This window comes from Haemaphysalis longicornis, unplaced genomic scaffold, assembly GCF_048455015.1.
Source record: "Haemaphysalis longicornis isolate Haplotype H1 unplaced genomic scaffold, Haemaphysalis longicornis Haplotype H1 scaffold_12, whole genome shotgun sequence".
Lineage (NCBI taxonomy): Eukaryota > Metazoa > Arthropoda > Arachnida > Ixodida > Ixodidae > Haemaphysalis > Haemaphysalis longicornis.
In genome coordinates this window covers 74,196,927-74,214,707 of record NW_027526225.1, presented here as the reverse complement: position 1 = coordinate 74,214,707, position 17,781 = coordinate 74,196,927, and positions in this window count along the sequence as shown.

The window sequence follows — 17,781 nt, the reverse complement described above, 5'->3', positions numbered from 1 at the left end:
TAACACGCCACTGCAGCGCGAAATTTGAATGTTTTTCTATGCTTCTTGATTTTGTTTTAGATAAAACATACATTGTGGCCGCCATCTGGCTGAGTAAGGTACCGACGCCTGGTTCTTCAAAAATTAAACGAACTTTTACTCCGTCTTGATGACTTTAAAATGATTCACTCGGCCATTGTTTTCCTTCCCAACGGCACTCCCCGTGCTCGGTCCAAATTTGCAAGATTTCACACTCAGATCTTCGCGAAAGGAAGAGTGGGAAGAAGGTGAAGACGGTGGGAAGCCCATGTTGCAGTAATTTACGTGCAAATTCGGCGACGCGACGCCCTCTTGTGGGGTAGCCATCTTTCTTTGCAGCTGCTAAAACTGGCGAAGTTATTGGCTGCCGGTGAAGTTTTTCCTGCGAGTGCTGCGGGTCGCCAACACCACCAAACAATGGATATTCCGCTACATAAAAGAATCTATTTCATGGTCTGCTTGTTCAGCAGGAAACGCTATTTTTACTGACAGAGTTGGTGCAAGGCAAGGCAGGCGGAATGTCACGTTGAGATTTTAATAAGTACAGTCAAATCATCATAAAAATGTCTCTGTTCTGCTAAACCTGGTAGATGAATATAGTGGAAAGAAAGGAGCCTAACGTTTGAGTTATTATTTGGCCGCCAGGTGTTCGGTTTGTAAGAGGGGAGGGGCGTGCATTGCGTGTTATTCATTGAATATTGGAACGTTCCTCACCAGCAACAGTCGTCTTGAAAACCACCAAGTGTCCGTTATTACCATTCCAGCCACTAAGAGGGTGTCCCATTTGCGGGAAGCCTTCTCTTCAACTGGCAGTACTCGTCGTCGCAACGAAGTTTTACCACACCTCGAGACCCGACTGACAGGAAAAATTGGTTCTTTTTCAGCATTTCGAAGTGTTTATTTTGTGAGCATTGTTGGGGAAGGGATCCTGGCGGCGTTGAGCCATCTATCGTTTGTCATATACAGCCTGCAGAGGCTACGTTGCGGCTACAATATATTTCCTATACAGGACAGAAAAAATGAACTTCTTGGAGTACGCAAAGCATGAATGAAAGACGATCATGGGTTGCACATCCCGTAACGTTATTTAAAACGTACGTAAACGCCGTTACTTACGGAAAAACACCAATACAAACAACTATTCATTCACACAATTTTACGCAAACATTTCTCCATTTGCAAGAAAATTGTCTCTTCACTTTTATGTGCATGTCTTCACAGAACTTCCCCGTCAAGCCTCTACTATCCTCCGCTATCCTGTCAACTCATCCCCTCCCGTGGTGTTCCTAACAAGATAAATACAATGGGGGTTTCTTTTATTGAATTCAGTTTTTCGCGCTTCCACTGTTCGCGCGTGATCATTTGGAACAATTCGATTTTGGTGGACTTGGAATACCGCCTCGAGGTCTAGTCTTGGGTTTCAAGCTCTTTTTGTATGTTTTGATCCAAGTATGGTTTTTACGTGTATTTTCAATTGATCCCGCAAAGATAACGCACACTTGCAGTCTCAGTTAAAAGCACGCTGCCAGGGCTATCTATGACTTGATGGTTGGTCTTCAATGTGCCTGATGTTTTCTTTTTGATGTACGAACGCGTTTTCCATCTTTAGCGATTTCGAAAGGTTTTGGATATATAAACCTCCCGTTCCAGAATTTTGTTTTACCGTTTCGGCTGCGTGGCTGAATCGAAGGTCAGACACTCAGACTTACAGACCGAGACATTGGTTGGTTTAGGTAGCCCCCCCAAAGAGTATCGTCTTTAAAAGACCGTGCCTTGATGGCGCTACCGGAATGGTAGTTAACTGACACTTTCATGGCTTTAGGCCAGAAAAAAAGATAAATAAGAAAGAAAGGGGAGCTTCAAAATGGCAGCAGAAGTGACGGATGTGCTTTCGAAACAGAGACTCCGGTCTTATTCGGCTTCTGCAAGAGGCACCGCTTGGGCACTAAGCTCTTCCTCCCTGTACGAACATCGTCTATGTGAAGACTGCAGTTGCAGCCGTCTTGGGCCCAGTTTCCCTGCTTTTGCATACACGAAACGTTCCTTCGTATTGGCCCACGGGGCCTGGTCTTCTGGAGGAGGGAGGAAAGTGAGGTGTACATAGCACCCTCTCTGTCAACCAACACGACCCACTATTTTATAGTTTACTGTGTCACGACACGGTTGAGTGTGTGTGGAGAAATAAAAAGTTAAAATGACGCACAGCTGACAACAGCGACGTGGCTGGCGGCCCTGGTCAGCTTAGCCCTTCACAATCAGCGCTCACTGATCCAGAGGGCTAAGGCAGCAGTCATTGCATCTCTAGCCCTGGTCCTCTGGTTCGACCTAGGCATTCTATTTAAAGTGCAGAGCACTTTCAGGGCTCGCCTTATCGTCATAACTCCTCCGGGATCATGGCGTCACGCGCCAAAACAGGGGCTTCGAAAACATAACTGTTTCCGCTAGTCGCGGTAGAACCTGCGGCTCTCACGTTACTAAGCTCATGTCTGCCCCATCTGGCCGCCGAACCTCACGTTAGTCACATGGTAAGTGTTGTGCGTGGTCTCTGCGCAGCGCCACTGTCACGGAGGCTGCTTTTGCTTGGCGACAAAAAGTACACGGAAATATAAAAAAGGAAAAACGCCGTGAAATATTTCATTATTGCCTTTGATGAGAAGTCAATGAGACGGCCTCTTCATGGGTCTTTTTCTGGGGCTCCGCCGCCCTCTCTTGACGGCGTTCGCTATGAATTCCAGGCTGATACTGAAACTAGTCACAAGATGGTGCCACAGCCCCTCTGGCGAACCACTACTACGCACTTCGGCAGCTTCCACGTTGAGTGGAACTGCTTTCTTTTTGCTCCGCTCTCCATTCCTCACTTTCATTTGCCCCTAATACACGACTTTCCATCCATTCAAAGAGTTGAAGCTGAAATTACGCGAACGTGCTAACGTTTCCACAAGTACGTATATCTTTTTCTGTGCCAACGCAGGACGACGCGTACGTGACCGGCGACCTCGCTCTGCTCCAGGGAGTCGGACACGTCGAAATTAGTCGTTTGTACATCTATGAACCCCTTCGAGAACCAAACGGAAGCTGCCTTGTCGTCGGCGATTGCATCTTCATGCACTGGCCGGTCGTTGCAGGTGGGAAGGCCATTAAAGAAGCCGCGCGGACCCTGGACGCTCGCTTCTACTGGTCTGTCCTGCTCGCGGACCGAATGGTGCATGCGGGAAAGAGTCTGGACTTATCATCCAGGCTGAAGTCCCGGGACTATGCACTTGCTTTCCAAGAGACTAGGGCAGTGCTGGTCAAACGCAACAGCATTGGTAAAATGCAACAAGCGCCTCTCCCGTTTTCATATGACGTTGAATTTTCTCGAAAGATTTTCTTTGACGCTAAGCGAAAAAAGGGCTCTACCAGACGGGCGTAGTCCGATGCTTGAGAGTGCATATGTGTATATGCTCGCCTGCATGTAAAAATAAATCCGACTGTGGTTACGTACATGATGTCGCATTGTTCTCCCCTGGAGCATACCTTGTGGGAAAATGGCATTATGATTGCTACCCATTCAAACTTTTGTTGCTAACCGGTGGGTTGATATACGAAAGCGATTTCTGTCTGCTCCATACGAAAGAGCAGATTCTCACCCATGTGCAGTGACATTCCTTGTATAAGCAATTTACTCATATGGTTTCAGTGACATACGTATCATCGTTTCTTATTCTTATAAAGCGACATACCCAACATTTGACGGCAAAACATTAGGGCGCTAACGCTGGGCCGGAGTTTGTTGTGTTGGAAAGTATTACCCCTGTCAAACGGGCACTTTGAATCGCGACTGAGGCGGTCCGCATGGGGCCCTGATACACGGACGTTTCAATCGCGATCGAGCGTAATCCCGCTCGAACCAAATCCTGGTTTCCAAAATGCAATTAAGGTTTGCAAGCGCGACCAGGCGAAAGCTGTGATACTCTTGTTCCCGCTGAGTAATCGCACAGAAGTTGACAACATCAACTAATGCCCCAAATTGTATCTAATACCTTGATCCAAATATTTGTGAGGCAACATTTATATAGTTACGTATGCCTACGACTACGGAAATCTCCCAGACGCCGAGCGCGAAGCCCATTTTTCGGTGCCACATGGCGTACGTGAGTGTAACCGGTGCAACTTCATCGTTATTGAAACGTGCCGTGTAGCATTGGCGGTGCGTCGGGCACGCTCGAAAATTCAATCGCGCTTCCCTTCAATCCGAATAGAAAGGGCACTTGTGACAGGGGTAGTATAGAAGTAGCCGACTAGGCAAAGGCTCTCAGGGGCCTTTTGAAATTAGCACAACTTTAGTACCACACCTTAGGAATATCGGAAGCACTTTTAGAATACCTGATTATGTCCTCACAACGCTATCATTGCCCCATGTGTAGAGGTTAACCGTAGGTTTAAAAGTGCTTCAGATCTGAATGGCCCAGCGGATGGCAGGAAAAATTCTATCCTTCGTCCTTGATGCTAGAATGGTAGAAATCGAAGAGCTAGAAAAATTGTGTTATTCCCGTTAAACAAACAAATTTTGAGACTTCATGTCTTTTTAGGAACTTGTTCGGTGCCTGCGGTCTCTTGTTTGACTTTTTACAACCTACTTAACAATAGCTGTGTAAAACAGAATCAATTTAAAGTGGCTACGCCTAGTCGTCTTCGGAAGCTTATCTCCGCATGTGTATTTCGGTTTCGATTCCCTCCTTTTAGTAGGTGTTAATTAATTTTTGGTGTGTTTTTGGATGAACCAACAAAAAAGAGAAACAAATACGGGCGCAGTTGGCGTTTCTGGTATTTTCTCAGTGGGGCAGTTAGGGCAATTTAAAAAAGAGAATGTCTCAGAAGACCAAAATGCTCCTGGAAAACTTGGTCTCGGCTTAATTGCAGACAAAGCCATTCACTAAAGCCGGGAGAAGAGATAGTACGAAAGGTAACAGAAAGCGCCCATTTCGCTCCGTTGCATGGAAGAAGTAAAGAAGTGAGTCGAAGGCTGAATTATGAAGGTTCCATCCACGAGTTAAATCGATATCCGGTCGAGGCGCAAATCGGTTGTCACTCGGGGAGCAACTTGGATGTCATCTCTAGTCCCCGTACTCCGCACTATTGCCATCATCCACGTAGTGGAGATGCTGCCATTTTTTTTTCAACTGTGAAGTTTTTGAGGAAGTTGTATAGCTTTCCTTTGTACTCGTACGGCTGCATTGAGGTGCATATCAAACATTCCGTCGCTGATAATCTTTTATAGATGTCCCGCTAGCACGATCTGGTGTACTGAATTTACAACAGAATCACGCACTCACACCTAACAGCTACATCATGAAATGTTGCTAAATACGTGATCTCTCTTCGCTTGTGGCCATCATGATATGCCCACTCCACACTCCGCTTATGAAGCAAATTTATGCCTCGATATTGGATTGGAATATAAATACAGGCTCCAGCCTTCGCATCGCACTAGTTCGCATCGTCTTTTTTCTGGCGAAATGGCTACAGCTGTTGGAGCACCCAAACGCTTTCAGAAAAAAAACGTTTAACCCAAACATGTACCTTATTAAATCAGAAAATATGGCGCTAAAGGTACAAAAAAATGGGCTAAAGATACTCCAAAAAAAGGATGTCTGCTTAAAGAAGGCAATGCATGATTGCAATAGCCCCGAATTTCTTAAGAAATCTCAAGTAAATAAACTGACCTAACTTGCAGAAAAAAATCTCTAGCATGACATCATTCCTAAGGATGCAGTGAAAATCAACAGCATTAGTGGGCGTTTTTCATTTCAGATAGTCTGTGCGCATTCCAAGGACTGCCCTCGGTCTAGGGGCCCCGTTTAAACATATAAGAAAATCGAGTGCCGGATAACAACCCGGGCAGTCGGTTGGCCTCCCGGGACTGATAATGTAGGACTCCCAGTGTGAATTCTCGGACGGGTATGTCGTTGTTCCGCACACGTTGTGTTAGGGATAACGTCCTGGCGGGCCTCATTCGTCTTGTTTTGGTGTCCGCGGGTTTGGGAAAGACCTCTAGCCCGGTCTCTAGGCCCCGGCTGGTTCACAGGTCGTGGGCCTGGCTCGTTTCCTGGCCACTGCTCGTGGAAGGGATTCGGAGGAGAGAGAGAGAGAGAGAGAAATGTATTATGTGGCAGCAGGACGAAGATGAGACGAACCATGTGATTGGGTGAAGCGATCTGTTTACATCATGTACATAGCGGCCATGACACAGCTCGCGCAAGGTTCGCGCCAGCCAGTAAGTCGTCGTCGTCATCGTTCTTGGTTGAAGGACCCGTGAGGCATTGCCCACCTTAGTCCCATAACAATATATCACCAGAGGTGGTGTCCACCGACTGTGGTGATGGTTTAGACTTCCGAGGAATACGTTAGGCTATGGAGTCTCAAGTATACCACCGTAAAATACGCATCGCCGTGCACAGACGCTTGGCTTGCTGCAGAATATGGCCTAGTATGACGTACAGGATATTGAAAATGCCGCTGCCCATGCGCATGCCTAAGATTCATCCTGCCAGTGCGCGGTCCGCTGTCCACTAAGCACTTCTCATGAGTTGGGAATATAATGCGATTCACGTCCAATGAACCGCGTCGCATCGAGTTGCCAATCCCAGTAAATCAACCTCAGTGGGTATATTTCAGGCTTATGTTCAGCCCTAACGTGTGCCTAACTTAACCTGAAACCTAACCACGATGAAGTAACGTCATACTCGTTGCACGTGAAGTGCGTGTGCCAACTGCAAACGTCTCATAAGTGGAAAGCCCGACGGCAGTCACTATAGGGGAGCAGCACAAAAAAAGGACGCCAAAAAACAGCAAGTGAAAACTCAGCAAGGTATAACTACACAGCCTCAAAACAGCACACGAATGCATTGTAGTCGGAGGTAGAGGTGTGCGGTTCGGGGGGAAAACCAATGGAGAGTGCGGGTCCCGTTTGCAATTAAACATCCCCCTCGCGAGGGGCACGATCAAATGCAGAGCATTTCCGCGGGGGGCGCGCCTGCAAGTCGTATGGATTACTTATTTGTTGTTGTTGTAATTGTTGTCTTCCAGCGTAGACATTGTCGATGAAGTCGCTGGTGAAACGTGAAACGTGCCCCTGCGGCTATGACGCAACGTGGAGCGGCTATGACGCAACGTGGCGCGGCTATGACGCAACACAATCCAACACAATGCACTTTAATCGAATCCAATCCAAATCCAAACCAATCCAATTCAAGCCAAGCCAAGCCAAGCCAATCCAAGCCAATCCAATCGAATCCAATCCAATGTCCCTCGCGAGAGAGTTATAGCGCCAAAATCGCGCCACCACACGAACGCGTGATGTTGACGTCACGATCACGCCACAGATGTTAACGACCGGAGCACGCGCGAACGACATATGTGGTTTAAGCGCGAACCGACCACGGCAAGAGAGCGCGATGCGAGCACCCCCACCTGTTCTCGCGCGCGAACCGACTGTTGATCAGCGCGAACCCAACGCGGCGAGAGAGGGCGTTGCGAGCGGAGAGAAGGCGAGGAGGACGCCGGGGAGAGGGCGCACCTGTGGCCGACGGTTGAATGAGTCAAGGATATAAGGCGTGTTCGTAACATTCCATTCTGTGTCGGCTTTGTGGTGCAGTGGGTAGAGTACCATGAACCTTGCGTTCCGCCCGCAGAGTCGTTGGTTTGAAATCTGGCACCGGTAAGTATTATTTTTTTATATAGTGTAGGGGGACCGATGCGGACTACGGACGCCAACGCGGGTGACAGCGTGAGTTACTGAAACGCTCTGCATTTAAAACACTTTATTGGTGACACACCGGGTTCAGGTTGGGGGGGTGGCCTCAGCCCAAATGGCCGAAGTGACCTGCAGTTCCCGTTGCGTCAGGGTCCGTTGATCCACGAGGCAAGAGCTACCCAAGGCCTGCTCCCAGTGGGTTGGGGTGGGGAAGGGGGGTTAGGAATCCGCAGGGCACTCGCATAAAGAGTGTTACAGCGTGTCGACGTTGCGGCATCTCGGACACTCTGCGGAGAGGAAGAGGTGTGGGTGGGAGTGCTGTTATTGCGTGCGATGGGGGAAGGAGTGGGTTTGTAGAGTGCGCCACATCTGTGCTTCCTCTATCGTAAGTTCGGCGTTGGGTGGGGGTAGTGTTCTGCGGGTGATGCGGTAGTGTTCTGTGATGTCTCGGTATGTGGTGAGGTCGTACCCAGTGACGTCGACTGCTCCACGCGTAAGACCAAGAGGAGTGCTCGCCCGGGGCATTAATGCTCGGGCCTGCTGATTAGCCACCTCGTTGGTTCCCACGCCAGTGTGAGCCGGGGTCCACAGCAACATCACAGGCTGGTCGGGAGGTTTTTTAGACGAATTGTTAGTGCCGAGGCTGAGATGTTGCCTTTCTCATAGTTGCGAAGCGCCTGCTGTGAATCCGATAGGACGAAGGTCGGTGTTGGCGTTTTGGTTATGGCGAGAGCCAGGGCTGTTTCTTCTGCAGTGGTGGGGTTTGCCGTACGGATGGAGGCTTTGATTGCTGGTTGCGGTTCTGTGGCGGAGGCAATGCCTGCCATTGCGAAGGCTCCTCTGTCGGGGTACCGTGCCACATCCACATACACGGTGTGTTTTTCAGGTGGATAGTGCTGTGAGTGGTAATGCGCGCGTGCCATTCGGAGGAAGAATAACTGCTGCAGCTCTCGCTCGAAGACGCCCTACTCATCAAGAAAGATCTTCGACGCTCCACGCGTGCCCTTCTCCCTCCGCATGGGTCTGGCCTTCCTGGTGGCTTAACCCGCCGTGAAGAGGTCGTGCTTCAAAGAATCCGCCTGGGCGTCGCTCTGACGCCTTCTGTGCGAGCAGCGTAGACTTCTAGTCTTGCAGATCTCTTCTCCACCAGCCCCTACTGCCCTGCTCCTATTGCTGCGGTGGCGTTGGAACACTTCCTAGGGACGTGCGCAGGTCTTCAATCAACCCGAGCTCGACACATGGGGCCCACAGGGCATCTCCCAGGCAGACCTCCCGATATTCATCGGTGGACGCACGGCCCACATTACAAGAAACTGTTGGAATTTATTTCCGAAACTTGACTCTATAGTTTCCTGTTCCGAAACTTGACTCTATAGTTTCCTGTTCTGTGCCCGTCTCACATTGCGTGTTTTTGTCTTTTGTTTCCTTGCCTTCTGTGTCGTACCCCTGTTCTGTTTTGTATATTGCTTTCCTGTTACCTATGCCCTGTGGCCAAATGGCGCAATTAAAAAAAAACTTCGGTGACTTTTGTGCACGTCCAGATGGTCGGCGCCAATAGGGCTGGTTCTGTCCAGAATTTGCACGCTGCAGGGGCCATTCATAAAAAGGGTTCTAAATGAACCGTATTAGTTTGGATCTCACGTAAAGTAGAGGTAATTTATCGGGACTACTGGTAATGGTGAATTCTCGAGGAAGGAGAGGAGGACAGTTGTCATCATGAAAATATTATACTTGCCCTAAAACAAGTAGTGCTGTTCAAGAGCGCTCAGACCAAATTCACTTCATCTGGCGACGCACGACGGCAGGGCCGATTCGTGCCTCTGTCAGACTGACTACGGCAGACGGGCCCCAAATTGCGGGCGCCGCAGAATCGCGTCTCCTTTTAACTTCTACACGGCTGGCCGGAGTCATGCCTCGGGCAAACTGCCCGCGGCAAACGCGCAGCGACATGTCTGGGGAGGGTGCCGCTATATCGCTTTCCCTTTCCCCGTCGTGGCGGCTCGGCGAACGCAACCACTTCACCTCCATTCGTCGGATTCAAACTTCGGCTAGCGAGAGTCCTGATTGGAGCTATTCAAACTGCTCGCGGCTACAACGGACTTCTGGGGGTATAAAGCCCTCCCGGAAGCACAGCAAGGTTGGCCCTTTTCGGAGGCGCCGAGTTGAGACGTGCTGTCGCCTTAATACGAGCATTGTAACGCTGTTGTTAGCCTTGTATCTACGGTATATAAATGTGTCTGCAACTTTTGGTCGGCTGAAGAACTTCATCGCTCTGCTCTGCGCCGCGTCGATAGCGGATGGAGCGAGGCAACGTCGCTACACCGGTGACTGCGCTCCGATGGCCAGTCGCAACAGTGGTGGATGCGGTGGGATGCACCTATCCCAACTGTATTCATCTGTGCGATGCCCTAAACGCGTTACACCTACGTTTTCTTACAATCTTCGGGCGGTTTTTTTTGTGCCCTCATCATTCAAAAAGGCTTAACGTGTCGATTGACGAAACAAGCCCACCTAATCACCGGCTATCACTGCTACAATACCATGTACACTGGCGTGGGAAGACACTCTGATGATTCTGCTACAACAGCAGCTAATTTTTTAAGTGCAATGCACTTCTTAAGCGACCCTGTACCTGCGTCCACCGGCGATGTCCGCGCACGTGAAGATGGGCGCGCGCAGCCTGGCCGCTGACATAGCACATACCCACGTGGGGGATTGGCCAGGAATCTCCTCGTCTTCCTTGGCAACGGGGGGAGATGGGCGCGCGCTTCCTGGCCGCTGACATGGCACATACCCACGTGGGGGATTGGCCAAGAATCTGGCGTTAGAAGGGCTAATGCACCTGCCTAAAGGAGTACTGACACGAAATTTCAAAGCTGAGATCCGCTCTAGCAATCAAATACAACGACAACACAAATAGGTGTCTGTGAATAAATGCATCTTTCTTTCTTTGTAGTTGTGTGTGTGTGTGTGTGATCTCTCTTTCGCGAACATTGCCGAACCGCGCAAATTCAACTCGTGCATTCGCAATTTCACATTCTTCCCCTCGGGGAAATGCGGGGAATTTTTCGTCATGCTTTGGGCGTTTTGGCGCCACTCGCCACTGTATCTTTTATGTGTTTTGGTATTATGAAACAAACATTCAATGGCACTTAGGAACCAGGAACTCTACCCTGTCCGGCCGCGATGGCTCCGCGCTGTTGCTTGGGCTCCCTCTTCTCCCCGGCGTCTGCGGTCCCCCCAATGGTGACCTCTTTGCCGAAGTCTCGTTCCATCGTTTCTTCCTTGGCGTCGTAGTATTACTCCTCGGCGTGAAGTACTCTTGGATGACTCTCGCCTGGCGAGCCATTGGGGCGAGCATCGACGTACTGCCTGCGTCACGTACAAAAGCACCATGAGCAGACTTACGTTCGTGACTAGGTAGGTATTCGCAATTCGTTGCTTCTCTGGCAGAAGATGTGACTTCGGCTGTCGTAGCAGCTGGCGCCTTGTGGTATCAATGTCGCCGATGGGCTAGTCCTTCTTTCTCGCCTTCCTCTCGTTTTTCTTTTGTAATGGGCAAATCTACTATTGAAATGTTGGGTATGTCCATGATCAAATTTATATTGCATTATTTAAAGGGGCCCTAAATAGGCGGCCAAATGTTACGATTTTGCGTGCGCCGTCACTGGAGTACTATCCAAGGAACGTCATCCCGCAAAAATTGTTTAAATGCGTTAAGTATTAGCCGAGTTATCGCTCATTAAAAGGGGCCACCCATAAAGCCTGGGGCTCTCCTCCTCTAGTAGCTCCTCCGAAGCACTGTGGAAGCCGCGACGTCATCGACCCGGCGCAAGACCACCGAGAGAAACAGGGCAATCCATCACCCTCCTTGATGTACGTGCAGTCATTGGCTGCGCCAAGCCCTGCGCGCGATTTTTTTTTAGCACTCGACGCGCATGCTCCGCCCACCAGATTCCGGTTGGCGTATTTTCAAACGCTTCGCTGCACAGAGCACCCACGTGACATGTCTGTTCTCGCGATGGAAAACGGTAATTCAACGTGGTCATTGGCTGCGCCCAAGCCTAAAGCGACCTAATACATACCAAATCACCATTATTAACAAAAACAAAGCGTAGATTTGAGATTTAAAAAAATTATATTTAGGAAAATACACGCAATTAAAAAAAAAAAATAACCCACGAGATAGACCCGCTGGGGCTCGAACCCAAGCCGTAAGCGCCAGCACTCAGTGCTCTACGTCAAGGCTACAGAGCCAGAACGGTGGGTTTGTTTTAGCAGGAGCCTAAAAGAATAGCGCGCGCAGTGACATCACACATGTCACGTGCGTGCTCTGTGCAGCGAAGCGTTTGGAAACACGCTTCCGGTTGCACGGTGAGCGCTGTCGCTGTGGTTCGCGTTCGCGGCGCCGCACTGGGCAGTGTCTCGTGCGTCATAGAGGCGCGTCAGAGCCGGAAAGAACTGCGTCAGAGCGCGCAAGTGTTGCGGCAAGGTATGGTTGGTGAGCCAGGGGAGAAAGTGAAATCTTTTTTTCGTGTTGGTGCGGCCCCTGCTTTACGCAGAGGTGTAATATTTGGTACACGTTGTCGTAAAGGGGTACTCTAGCGATTGCGCTATTGAAATGGCGACTATTTAGGGCCCCTTTAAGGACGAAAAAGAGCAAAAAACTTTTAGGGAGGCAAACAGATCTCCTTCTTACAAGGCACCATGGGGCCATATACTTGTCCTCCTGTGTATTTGCTAACCTTTGCCGGCATGTCGCTAGCCAGGAAGGTAAAGCTGTTGTTGCAAGCTTTAATGGAAGGGAAAGCGTTTAACCTATGGCAAAACAGCGAGAAGGCTGAAAACTTGGGCTCAGCCCTGATGGAGGTCATCTTAAGAGGCATATCATTTACCAATCATGTAGACCACGCCTACATGTAAATCATATAGATCCCGCACTCATGCCGCGTTTTGTGCCCTGCCTTATTATGTCAAAGTAGGTATGGTGTGACTGTGATGGGGCGCCACCTTAGGCATTAGCGAGTTTTAGCATAGCAAATAGCGGACGCTAACGCAATGGTGGCGGGTGACGCGACCCACCGGGGCGAATGCGGATTTGTTCGGCGGGACGGTTGCCTATGCCTCGCAGAGCCCTCGCATTTGCTCCTGCTGAGAGGCGACCTCATAGCATTCACCGCCCGCACATCCGCATTCGTGTTCCCGTAATCTGCCGTGGCAGGGTTAGCGTCCACTCGACGCTTTGCTAAAACTCTCTCTTGGACGGCCCCCCGCACCAGATCTCTGTGGTCACCTGTGCGAGGGCTGTAGCCAAAGCCCAAGGGTACCTGGACGAGGCGAACTCAACCCACCGGGCGACGACTCCACCCCCACCGTTTGTTCTATTAAACGTTTATTCTCTCTCTCTGCGCATCATCTTTGCTGATGCGGAGTGCGTAAAAAATTGTCTCCAACGCACGTTGTGAAAGTGGTTGGAAAGCGAAGCTGTAAACGACACCCACAACAATTGCCTAAGCAAGGTCACTTGAATTCACACACGTGGCTCTACAAAGTGTGAAACGAGAGACTCTGCCAGCCATTACTTGGAATTTGCTGGGGCGGCGTCCCGAAAGCAGCAGAGTCGGACACGGCCGGGCTGGAACGGTGGAAGCCGCCGCCGTAGCCATGTCATGAGTCGGAAGTGAGAGAAAACGGAGAGGAGCGTTCTTTTAATGTTCGGACAGTGGAACCTAGCCATCCTGATGTGCTAGCTCGGGGATACACCACCACCGGACACAAGCGCAGCCACGGAAATAATTCGACATGTGAGCTTAATGCTTCGCATTTATACCTATTTAAACTAGTTAGTTTAGTAAGTTTGAGAATCGGGAGAAAGCAGAGAGAACTTTTATAATCGCTATTTATCAGGACCAATTGCTCCTCCCGTTTTTTGTATTACCTCTTAAAGCACAACCGAATTGAGTTTCATCAATTTAGAAAACGGAGTCCCATCGTGGCAAGCAGTGCTCAAAAGTAGCTTTCCTCTATTGGCCAGATGTCTTTATGTTGCCTCTACATTTTGTATTCCCGCACTGCAAACCAATCCTTCACATATCTCTGCCGTACTATCACTTAAATCCGTCGGGTCCCCGTAACCCTGCAGGTGCTGCCAAAGAAGTTAATCAAGCCGTACGAAGGAAGCGCCCAATGGATACGACGCTGCGACAAAACAGGCCCAAAACAACCGTCGCTAAAGCAGACGAAAAAGCTGTATGCCGGCGCGCCCGCCAGCCAGCTGGCACCTCCGCGCCGGGAACGCTGGGTAAATTCGCCGTGTCATCAGAGCGCGCTCTTTAAGTGAAACATCCCCCCCGATCCGCCTCTACCGCCGCCTCCCCCGCGTTGGAGGTTTATTGTCCCGCACGCCGCGAAAGAGCCGTCGGCTGGTGAAGGTAGACAACTTTGCTTTAAAAAAGTAGGTTAACTGGAAAGCCTTCTTAAGGGCCCCATTTTGCGAAAAACCATCGTTGCTGCGGTTCTCAGGTCAAGGAAATCGCCGCCGCTGTGAAGGGTGCATAATGAGAAGGTAAACGATGCGATTCAAACCTTGGTTTTCAGAATAGCAGCGGAATTCACTAGTGCCTCCGCACACTGGAAGCACTGGAGCACGAGCGGTTGTTGTGGCGGCTGTTCTTTTTTACGTAGAACATACCTACTTCAAGGATGCGCCAGGAATCAGTAGTTTTAAGGTGTAATTGCGCGTAAAGCAGTCGGCACCAGCTAAAGATGCAAGCCTCAAAGTAAAATATTAAGCCAAAACTGCCCCATACCCAACTGTCGCTGCCTTTACCAGGTAAACTGCAACATACGGAGGCAGTATAGCACATGCTATCGGGGAATTATTGGGAAGAACAGTGCATATTTTGTGGGCCAGACGCCAGGACAATGCCTACCATAATTCGGAGGACCAGACCACAGGGATTTGTTTACCTTTATACCTTGGATCTACTTGGAATATGTTTACCTTTACCTTGGATTATGTTTACCTTTATACCTTGGATTTACCTTTATACCTTGGATAATTGAAACGTAATCACCTAAACCATTTTAAAAATACGAAGTCACCCTTGTTTACAAACATAATGCGGAGAATGGACCCGAAGAACATTTTGCAGTAAACAATATGACTTAAGAAAAATGAACTTCTACATATCTTACTAAAGGCCCCTGAGCGAAGCGTGGAAGCTTTCGGGCCTCAAAACTGCGTTAAAGTTAAGCCAAACTTCGCCGAAAGTACCTTGATGGCGACTTTTCCGATTTGGTGCGGGTTCATGAAAAAAAAAACCAGCGCAAGAAAGACGAGGACGAGGAAAGCTACAAACACAGTGCAGCGCTCACAACTGAATGTTTAATTGAAAACAGTAAACGTATATACAAAAAACACCACGCATGTCAAATATTGTTCAATTCAAGAATGGATCAGAATGCAAGCTTACAACTCGTCAACCGACGCGTTCTTCAAGATTTCAGACTTCGCTTTTGTGCAATGTCGCAGATGGTTGGCTTATACAAGCTTCAGCTTTTTAAATATGTAAAATTGCTTTTACATTTACATTTGCTGGGCTGATATTGCTCAACCTGGCGGCTATTGCTTTTTATATGTCTAAAAAGTTTGAAACTTGTCTAAGCCAACCTTCTGTGACCTTGTACAAAAGCGAAGTCTGTTATCTTGCAGAACTTGTGACTTGACGAAATGCAGGCTTGCGTAATGATCCCTTCTCAATTGAACTGTTTTGAAATTCGCGCTGTTTTGTGTAGGTATGTTTACTTTTTAATTAAAAAATTCAATTTGTGAGTGCAGCGCTGTGTTTGTAGCCTTCCTCGTGCTCGTCGTTCTTGCGCTGGTTGTTTTAAATGCATAGCATTTTAGTAACTCACAATGTCACGCGGCGTTGGCGTGCCTTGTCTTAGTCCGCAGGCGCGCCTTGTCGTAGTCCGCAGCCAGGCCACTACACTATAAAAGAAATAACAGTTTCCGGCGCCCGGTTTCGAACCCATGACGCCGCGGGCGGAGCGCAAGGTGCCCGGCGCACTACCGAGTGAGCCACGAAACCTTTTTTTTCTTTCTTTATTGCCGGTCTTCGACAGTGCAACACAACATAAAGGTACTACAGAAAACACACAATCTACAAAAAGGCCGCCATGCCATGATGGATTGGCGTTGTCATTTAAAATTCCCTAAGCATGGCGAGGGGTTCCACCCTTGGCAACCACTCAGGAACCGAAAACTTCGCTCTCTGAATTTCAATGAACTTGGAAACAGTTTCGCGGAAATATTGTCGCGTCGGCCGCGCGTCTACATCACCGACCCAGATTTCGATGCACCGAACGCGCGTTATATCCTTCACTCATTTCTGGTTTGTTTCGAAAGCGCCACAAGTTGTGCCGCGCCTCCGAAAGATGGCGACACGGGTCCCGCGATCAAGAGACACGACTTGATGGCGCACCCCCTCGGAAATGCTATGCATTCGATCGTGCCCCTCGCGAGGGGGATGTTTTTTATACTTCTTGTGCAAGGCGTGGGCTCGTTGTTTTAAACGCGGGGCATTTCAGTAACTCACGATGTCACCCGCCTTTACGTCCGTAGTTGTAGTCCGCACCCCTGCCCCTACACTATATAAAAAAAAATACTATCTGGCGCCTGGTTTCGATCCCTCGACCCTGCGGGAGGAACGCAATGTACATGGTGCTCTACACACTGCGCCACAAAGCCGACACAGAGTGGGAGGCTTCGAACGCGCCTTATATCCTTGACTCATTCAAACTACGTCAAGAAGCTGCTGATACAACGCATTCACTACCACTAACTCCCCAAACACTAAACGTTAACGCACTACACCCACCCCCTATGCGACGCATTTACTCGAGTCCCCCTCGCGGGGAGATGGGCCCAATTTTTCGTTGGGATTTGGTGTTTTTGTGTACAGCAAACAGATGTACGTCGGCCCTAACAGCTCTGCTGTTAATAAAAACTAAAAAAAATGATCTGACGAAATAAAAAATATGCGTGTCATACATCACCCCCTAAATATGAAGACCGCACAAAAAATAGTTCGAAAAGCAATGTTCCTAACGCGACAAAAATACCTAAATGTGCCAACCATGCACGAAGTCTTTCATCTTCGGAAAAATTTTCATCATGATCGCCGAAAGTGCGTCAAATAGATCGTCGAACATTCAAAAGTCTAATCGCAAACAAACAACCAACCCATGCGACGATTTTTCGCGCACTAAGCAAACGCATCTACAAACGATCTGAATGTATTCCGATATGCGGTTTATGAGATAAAGGCATGTGTGTTCAAATCAAAGCGCGTCTTTCCTTACCTTTCTTTTGTATGTGACAAAACAGCATGGTGTTCTGTTAAGCGTGACAAAACAGCACTGCGACCCAAAAGCAAAACGTCAAAACAGAAGCGGCAGAATAGTAAAGTGTCAAAACTGCACAAGCACAAAACAGCACGCCAGAAGTGTGACGGTTAAAATGGAGTCCCGTCGTCGCCGAGAACTTGCATGCTATTAGTCAGTCTTAGTTTTCGCCCAACCAGCCAAGCCGTTTCCCCTCAGTGACTAGTTAGGGTCTCTCAGACAATACAATGAGCAGACGCGGTTCGGCTGTTTGGACAAAGAACATTACAGAATGAGCCCATGCAGGATAGCTGCCCTCGCTGGCGTTGTTCCGGTGTGAGAGAGCAGTACCCCTAGATTTGACCCAACCGGTGACACAGTTTCCATTCACTAACTAGCCAGAGTTACTATTATCGATTAACAGTGACGGTGAATTGTCAGTGAGCAACAGAGATTTACTGGTTGGTTAAAACCAAACAAACTAATTTTAACCTAACCAGCCAAACCGCTTCTGGCCACAGTCAATCTGCATCATTGTTATCACACACGTTTTGTCGCTTTTCTGTGTTGTCGCGTGATGTTTTTTCCCTGCGCTCTTCCATTACAAAATGTTATGTTGGGGCTGTTTTGCGGCCTGCTGT